We start from the raw sequence: 9,092 nt of genomic DNA on the forward strand, positions 1-9,092 counted from the left end.
ATTCAGCGTACAAGAATTACTGTAAAACGTGAATATTTCAAGACAATAAAATCATCGCAGGGCTGCGTAATTCGTGAATGTCTTAAACACATATACTTACATAAAGTGATAATAAGTATCGATTAGTGATTAGAATTTAACTTTTTCTTTAGATCATTACCAGCTTCTCTGTGTTATTCATCCTGCTATCATCCATCACACAGAATTTAGGTACGATACCTTCCTTAAAGGAACAATATAATGAAGATGTCAATGAAGAAATTCCGCTACACAAAGAAAACAAAAAACTGGGTATGATTGAAATCACATGTGTAGTCTGGTTTAGTATAGAATATATCTTAAGATTATTTTCTGCACCAAACAAGGGGAAGTTTTTAAAAAGTATACTAAACATCGTTGACCTCCTAGTTATTACCCCTTTCATCGTGTCTTCAATTCTTGTAGCTACAAATATTGTCCCTAAAGATTTTGAAAACATTCACGAAATTTTCCTAATCTTCCGTGTGGCAAGGGTTATGTGAAGTTTAAAACTGGCTCGACATTCGAGATGCTTGCAAAGTTTGGGATATACAATGAAGCAAAGTATCCAAGAGTTCGGGTTGCTCATCTTATCCCTTGTAATTTCCATCGTGTTTTTTTTCTAGTCTAGCTTATTTTGCAGAGAAAGACGAATCTGAAACACTTTATACCAGCATTCCTTCTGCCTTTTGGTGGGCTTGTGTCACTATGACGACTGTTGGTTTTGGAGACATGGTTCCCGTTACTTTACCTGGCAAAGTGATTGGGAGTGTCTGCTGTATTGCTGGTGTAGTGGTTGTTGGGATGCCTGTACCAATCATTGTCAACAACTTTGCAGAGTTTTACACAAAACAGAAGATAGTCCAATGAGCCCTGGTGAGAAAAAAATTAATCGAAGAGGCCGAAAGAGCAAACACGTTACCGGCACCGTCTTCATGTTCTTCGCTCTCGTTTTCGTCACCAGGAATTCTTTTCCGCAAGATAAAATCCAGATTCACCAGCAAGGTGAGCTCTTTGTTTTGTTTTTCGTCATTTTGCTCTTATCATGTAGTTGAGGTTTCGAAGGCGTAGACATTGCAGTAAATGCATATCAGCACATGCAGTGGAAAATTTTCTAACAAGTAAATACAATAAGCCTAAGTTAAAATATGTATGGGAGGATTTTAACAAATAATATTACCAAAACACATAAAGCACTCAGTAACTAATAAATTCCAGATTAGAATGACATTTATGTTTTTAATAATGTTTTTTTTTCGTCCATGCATAAAATAACTTAGATTTTTTTTTCAGTAGATTTGTCCAAATAAGATTCAAACACATCTATAAAGGTATATAAAAACCTGATGTTTGATTCCAAAAATTTTATAACTCTCAACAGAGAAATCAATACTTTTTGATATTACGACCATGAAAGTTCAGATAAACTTGAAACAGATTTATACCATTTTATATTTCCACAGAAATACTAGTTATGCAGTTCAAACCATCAAATAAACATGAACCTCTTATATGTTACCTAAACTGTCGATAAAAAACTAACACATACACTGAAGGCCGTGTTTGTTGTCAAGCGCAAAGTTACAAATTGGGCTATTTTAACCTTTAAATTTACCGCTCAATGACCGAACAGCCAGCAATAGAACTGTATGAAATCGATATCTGGGGAAAGGGCTCGATTTTGAATAATGTCCACTAAAAGAAAACCGTCCATGTCCTTGATTAGGCCTCTTTTCCTTACAAATTCTGTATTTATATGCAGTACAAAGTAAGAAGAAAATTGATTTTATTGTAACGAGAGTATACTCTGACCTGTTCTGGTGGTTACAACGCTCGAACTTTCAGTCAAAGGAGGATATTTTGATGTAATAGTCAATCACAGTTTTCACTGGTAAGAATAGCCCAAGAGTAAGCAGTGGGTGTTGTTGACTAGCTGGTTTTCCTCTAGTCTGACACTACTAAATAAAGGATGGCTCTCGAATAGCTTTGCACGAAGTTCCAAAACTAAAATACTTTGACCTTTGTACCTACCCTCTTGATTCATAACTTACCTCTGGTGCAATTCCACTAATAATCGTGAATCTTTTCGACAAAGTTTCGCGGTATGTCATGTACCTTTTGAAAATTTGTTTCACCAGTCTCCTAATAGACCTCTTTCTACGAAACAAAAACTAAAAGACACTGCATACAGTTCCCCTACATAATAAAAATGGCTACCTTCGTACAGTGGAACAGTCGAGGTTTCCATTTCAGTTTATAAGACACTGTTTATAAAGCCTCGATTGATTTCTATCAACCTGTGTGTCTCTCCTCACAGAAACATTCCTTAGGCCTGTTGCTGCTGTTACCTTTCAGCGATTTTCCTTGTAAAGGAACGAGAAATTGTGTGATGGATGAGTTCTGCTGGTTAACTAACTGAAACATAGCTGTTAAAGTTCTGGGAGTACCAACTGAAACATAGTTTTGTTTAAGTCCTAGAAGTACCAACTGAAACATAGTTTTGTTTAAGTCCAAGAAGTACCAACTGAAACATAATTGTTAATGCCCTAGGTACGTTATGGAAAAGAATATAAATATGGCAGATTATTCAAATAGGCTGCACTAAAATAATAGGAAAAAACACTGGTAAGTCAGCTTATTGGTGATTTTTGTTTGGGACGTGAGGAAACACATAAAACGTAATTTCCAATGAGAATAACGTAACTTCAGAAAAATGTTTTTGTATGTGACATTCTAGTAGTAAATAATTCCACAAGAGCTGAAAACATGGAATCAACATATTTCACTTTTTTGAGCATATTTCCTATTATTGTCGACAACTGGAGACGTTTTTGAAATTCCTATAGCTTTGTTGTGACGAATGTGGGTTTTAATTAAAACTACAAAATACACTTTTGATTTGAGGGATGTCACTGGCTCTCCATCCGTTTTGTCAAGAGAAAGTACCAATCTTTAGTAACAAGATAAAGAAATGTTGTATTGTAAAACTGTACAAGTTTGGAATCAGGACAATAGAATATCGCTTCAGAAACCACAAAGAGATACAAATATAGGGAAGATTTGTATTCAATGCAAATGATAATCAACAATGTTTGGCTTTATAAAAATATCGTTGATATACAATAAATCTTGAAATGAGGTATAGTTTTCTTCTAATGACGAATAACGTGTAGAAATTCAACTGAAGAGAATACTTAAGCAGAGGTTAGGACTATGAAGATGAGTTGTCTGGAAATGATAGAAGTCTAATGATGGCAGTACTTCTCCACAGTGGACTGTTCCTGTTATTAACAATGTAAAAACAAACCATTCTTAATAGGCCTACATTACTCCCAAATAAAAAAAAAAAAAAAAAAGATTGCCACATCAAATCTCTGAAACCTGTTACAAGAACTTTCACAGTTTTTGCAAGGTGCAGTATCAGAGGTACTTTTCAAAGAACCTCCTTCTTCGATGATCACAGCAGTGAGTCTGCAAGTCTACTGGTTAAAAGCCGAATTTCGATATCCGTGATGGGCATTGTATAGATAGCCCTTGGTATATCTTTATGCTTAAGAACAATCAAAATAATTTGAAATCGTATGCAAAAATTAAAATTGCAGTGTAATATCATTGTGCTATTAGAAGTAATAATGGTAAGAACGCAATGACAGATCTCTTGAAATATCCAAATGAGGAAAATTTAAGAAAATTGTATAGTTATATATAAAAATATGAGTTATTGAATAATTTTCTGAAGCCTGTATAAATTTCAGGTAATCCGTAAAAATAAAGCACAACTAATAAAGTCCCTGTGACTGTCACTACGTTCGTTTAATCTTCTGTAGCTTTATGATATTTATTTGGCTCTATATAATTTTAATTAAACTGACTGAATGTAGAAATAGGAGCATGGTTACAGTTCGCAGGTGTTATGACTGAAATGTTACTAAATTGCATTCTTCCATATATAATATATCTTTAAATTTTATGACAAGGAATAAACGTTTTTCGACCCGGCATGGCCAAGTGGTTAAGGCACTCGATTCGTAATCCGAGGGTCGCGGTTTCGAATCCCCGTTACGCCAAACATGCTCGCCCTTTCAGCCGTGAGGACATTATAATTTGCGGTCAATCCCACTATTCATTGGTAAAAGAGTAGCCCAAAAGTTGGCGGTGGTTGGTGATGACCAGCTGCCTTCCCTCTAGTCAAACACTGCAAAATTAGTGACGGCTAGCGCAGGTAACGCTCGTGTAGCTTTGAGCGAAATCCAAAACAGACCAAATCTATCCAGAATTTTACATCAGAATATTCGACAGAAAATTATAAATCAGATTCACTGAACATAATAATGAAAATCTCTCCCATGTTTTCCACCATTGTAACTCAAAAATCCACAGTATATCCACAAAAAACGTGTAATTTTAAAAAGAACCAAATAACGATAAACAAAGAGTGAAGGAAGCTGTCTTAATTGAGAAAAACGCCCAAAAATCAACACCCAGGGTACTTAGATACCTTTTCCATGTTGTGAAGCAATCTCCAGTCATGTGACTTCTTTATTCTTTAGTGTGTGTATTACTGTGTCACTGTAAACTACTTGTACCTGATAATGAAATAATGAGGTCGAAACAGTGTGCATTTATAATAAAGTTTTATTCGTTACTAAATCAAACTGTTTCCAGTTTATTCGAATATATCTTTATTCGAAGATCCCTGATGAACAAAATTCCACCTTTTGAAATCATTTAGGCTACAGGGCTTCAAATCTTTTTGTTGTCCGTAAACGTGAGTTAATCCTTCTATTATAATTTCTTGGAATACAGCCTATTCAAACAGGAAATACATAAGCTTCTGATAAATGCATAGGAAATAATTTAGTTAACATTACCCACCGCTAACAAGAAAAGTAAAATTGATCGTCACATTAAAACGCTTCCACGGCTAAAAGATCGAGCATGTTTGATGGTTGGATTCTGTTAAACTGTGTTTACTGAACTCAACACTTCCACTGAGTTTCTGTTAAACTATGTTTACTGAACTCAGCACTTCCACTGAGCTTCCGTTGTATTAAATATGAAGATTAATAACATTTTGGTGTTTCACCTGTGATTTACCTTCCAATATTCTTTGACAGAAACTTAAAACCTAATCCTTGATTTTGTCCTTACAATTTTACACAATACTGTATATCGGTAATACTAGGGTTTAAATAATTTATCTAAAGGAAATAAATGTAGGTCCTGTAATTCTGAATAAATAACTTGAATTTCACTGACTGATTACAACTTGTTAAACTTTTACATGAAAACAAAAACTTGTTTCCGTTAGTAAAATCCTATGGCAATACTTGCTAAGAAACCATTACAGCCAGTTAGTTGATAATTGTCAAACCTATTGGCATCATTGCGTATACAAGACTTAAGATGGTGCTATTCTAAACTGCTTAAATTGCAAAAAAATCTAAATTTTTATAACAATGTTGTTAAAAACTGGTTATTATTACAAGTTGTGGTGTCGGAACATCTGTTTGGAACATATAATTTAAGCTAAATCACGTAAAAGAACTTGGAACTTATCGCAGCTTCAGTTAAGTATATGATGTAGTTGGTTAACTTATGTGTAGCAAAAGAAAATGTTCTATATCAAGTAAACATTAATAGCCATTTTGTCACTACTCTGACATCATCACTTGAACAGTAGATAACCTGGCGTGTAAAGTTAAGTATATGATGTAGTTGGTTAACTTATGTGTAACAAAAGAAAATGTACTATTTCAAGTAAAGATTAATAGCATTCTTGGCCCGGCATGGCCATGCGAGTTAAGGCGTGCGACTCGTAATCTGAGGGTCGTGGGTTCGCATCCCCGTCGCGCCAAACATGCTCGCCCTTTCAGCCGTGGGGGCGTTATAATGTGACGGTCAATCCCACTATTCGTTGGTAAAAGAGTAGCCCAAGAGTTGGCGGTGAGTGGTGATGACTAGCTGCCTTCCCTCTAGTCTTACACTGCTAAATTAGGGACGGCTAGCACAGATAGCCCTCGAGTAGCTTTGCACGAAGTTCCAAAACTAAAATATTTTGTCCTTTGTACCTACCCTCTTGATTCATAACTTACCTCTGGTGCAATTCCACTAATAATCGTGAATCATTTCGACAAAGTTTCGCGGTATGTCATGTACCTTTTGGAAATTTGTTTCACCAGTCTCCTAATACAAAATTACACCAAAGTTTTCATAATTAACAGAGTGCACATACTCTTTGTAGGGTGTCGTGACGTACTACATTTGCCTTGAATAGATATATTCATAGAGTCGTCAACAACTGGATCTCTAATCCTGAATATTTCGTTGAAGCAACTTGTATAGTTTATTCATAGAGAGAGATCCTTTTTTGATTCTTTTGCCTACTGTTGCCTGGGTCATGTAGACAACTTTTGTCATTGTTCTTTGTATTTGTGAATTCTTGCCTGTTAATAGGCGCTACAATTTTCTTTTCATGTCTGAGGTATGATTTTTATTACGAATCTCTTTCTCGTTAGTTCTAGACTGCCAAGTTGATCCATATTATTTTGTTTCATAATGCCATTAAATAGCGTACATAGCCCCAATCTGTACTTTGTTCACCACAAGCTATTAAATCCCAGGATATGGCTTTATAAGTCCAGGAACTTACTTTTGACTACACCATGGTTCCTTTCTTCGAAATTGTAATTCGAAAGAACTATTACTTATTGTTCTCAAAGAACAGCATCACACTACTACGTATTATCAAACAATGACAAATTATAGTTTCATATATAACATACTATTGCAATTTTGTATCGGCTGTTTGTCATATGACTTGCTGATTTTTGTATCCAGCATCAGATACTTTATATATTATCGCTTAATTTTCAATCCTGAATATGCAGAGGTTGTAGAAGGCAAAGAGAAGAACAAAGAAGACAATATATGGAACAGGTACTCAGCTGTGAGAATTTGCTACTTTAAAACTTGTTTCATAAATTGTTGCACCAACTCTCTAATTATTAATGGAGTGTGTTAGAGTATAGATTACCATACCATAATATTTATCCTAATGATTAAGATAAGATTGACAGAAAAAAAAAGAGACATTTAAGTGTTCCAAAAGAAAGTTTTGCCACAATACCAGTGTTATCATACCAAAAGCTCACCATCACTAGAAAAAATAGTGTAATAGGAGAGAAAGGCAAATGTTTTTTTTCTTTATAAGGAAGTCATGAAATAACTGCGTAAAAAGATGCTACACTTTTGATAAAGCGTTTTGAGAAATTTCCATGTAGTGTACCATCTTCGTTACTATCTTTATAGACACGTTTTACTATCTGGTTAATCTTACGGCATTCAGATCTTTAACAGAATAACAACCATAAATAGTTCAGGAATTTGACCATCCTACTAAAAGAGGTCTGTAGTGAAAGGATTTTAACGTTTTGTCAACATGACGAGGGGCGTGATTATCATTTTGATGTGAAACCTTCTCATCACATGAAACATTACACCGTATTCTCATGCTGCTCTACCGTTTGTCAATATGTAATTGTGGATTATCGTTGCAAATGTCCCGTATTACTCTCCACAGTTCAGCTAAGCCTTTTAATTAACTTTCTCAGTTTTTATATAAGCCTATTCAGCGTAAAACATGTTAATTGTGAAATCCATACCATTGTTGTGAATATTCCATTGATCCATTGTTTTCTATCCCATAAAACAAAATGTCTTTCATCCTTACTAGATAATTCGATATAGAATGCACCTTCTAAAAGTACACGTTTCTAACTTTGGTCATCTCGTTGTGTGTGTTTCAATGTCCACTTAAAACATTTCATCTTGTCACCTGTTGTCAGTGGTAGTTTTGTAGTGACTATACACCCATTTGGATTACTTCGTACTAAATGTGTATCTTACTGTTGTCAATATTACCTTCATCCTTGTATTTCAGTGTGGATTAAACTATCAACAGTTCCACGAAAAGCTTGCTATTTCTCTGTGCCAACCACATTGTAATTATCTTGTTAAAGACCGCCCTTCAGTTTCTGTTAAAGTTTCATCTCTACTGTCTGCTGGTTCGTTATCAAGTGAAACTATCTTTCCTTCTATTTTATAACACACAACAATTGTAATCTGCTTTTTTTGTGAGATTATACAGGGTGTTCGGAAAGTCACTGTGCAGTTTTGAAAACAGCGATAACAGCATTCATTCAGTCTATTTCAAGCCAGCAACTGACAGCGGTGTTTAGAAACAAAATAAGAAGGATCCAAGCCTGTATTGATGCCAACGGGGGTCACTTTCAACATTTTTTGTAATTCTTATTTATATTTACCTCCAGTATTCTATATTGAAACATGTCTGTTAATAAATATATAAGTGCACAGTGACTTTCCGAACACCCTGTATTTCTAATAAATATTGTGCTGTGTGTTATCGTTGTTTCTCTTTTGTCTCAGATATTTCTATAAATCTCTAAATTTATGTAAATTTGTAACTCCCTAGTGAGCCCAGCATGGCCAGGTGGTTAAGGCACTCGATTCGTAATCTGAAGATCGTGGGTTCGAATCCCCATCACACCAAACATGCTCGCCCTTTCAGTCGTGAGGACGTTATAATGTTACAGTCAATCCCACTATTCGTTGGTAAAGAGTAGTCGAAGAGTTGGCTGTGGGTGGTGATGACTAGCTGCCTTTTCTCTAGTCTTACACTGCTAAATTAGGGATGGCTAGCGCAGATAGCCCTATTGTAGCTTTGCGCGAAATTTGAAACAAACCAAAGCTACCCCGTGACTTGACAACGAACACATTTTAGGCCATTCTGTTTTCAGATTTCATCATTATTACGTATATTATATATAGATAGAATACAAATATATTTAATACTTCCCATTTTTGTGACGTTTATGAATTATAATAAAGGTTCTGGTAAAACGAAACAACGGTGTTATCGTTTAGACGAAATCTGTGAAAAACAAAACAGTTTTAGTAGCGTCGTACAATGTTTTATAATTACACATTTGTTCATCTTCTTAGTAACCAGAAACTTCCATCAAATGAAGTCATCATCATGAAGGTGGATCCTA

The 9,092-nt window shown here is 35.0% G+C and overlaps 1 pseudogene; it reads left to right on the forward strand.

Moving 5' to 3' along the window:
- Positions 1-293: 293 nt before the first annotated feature.
- On the forward strand, positions 294-1,017 carry LOC143245549 (potassium voltage-gated channel subfamily B member 2 pseudogene; annotated as a pseudogene).
- Positions 1,018-9,092: the final 8,075 nt, after the last annotated feature.

This window comes from Tachypleus tridentatus, chromosome 2, assembly GCF_004210375.1.
Source record: "Tachypleus tridentatus isolate NWPU-2018 chromosome 2, ASM421037v1, whole genome shotgun sequence".
NCBI lineage: Eukaryota > Metazoa > Arthropoda > Merostomata > Xiphosura > Limulidae > Tachypleus > Tachypleus tridentatus.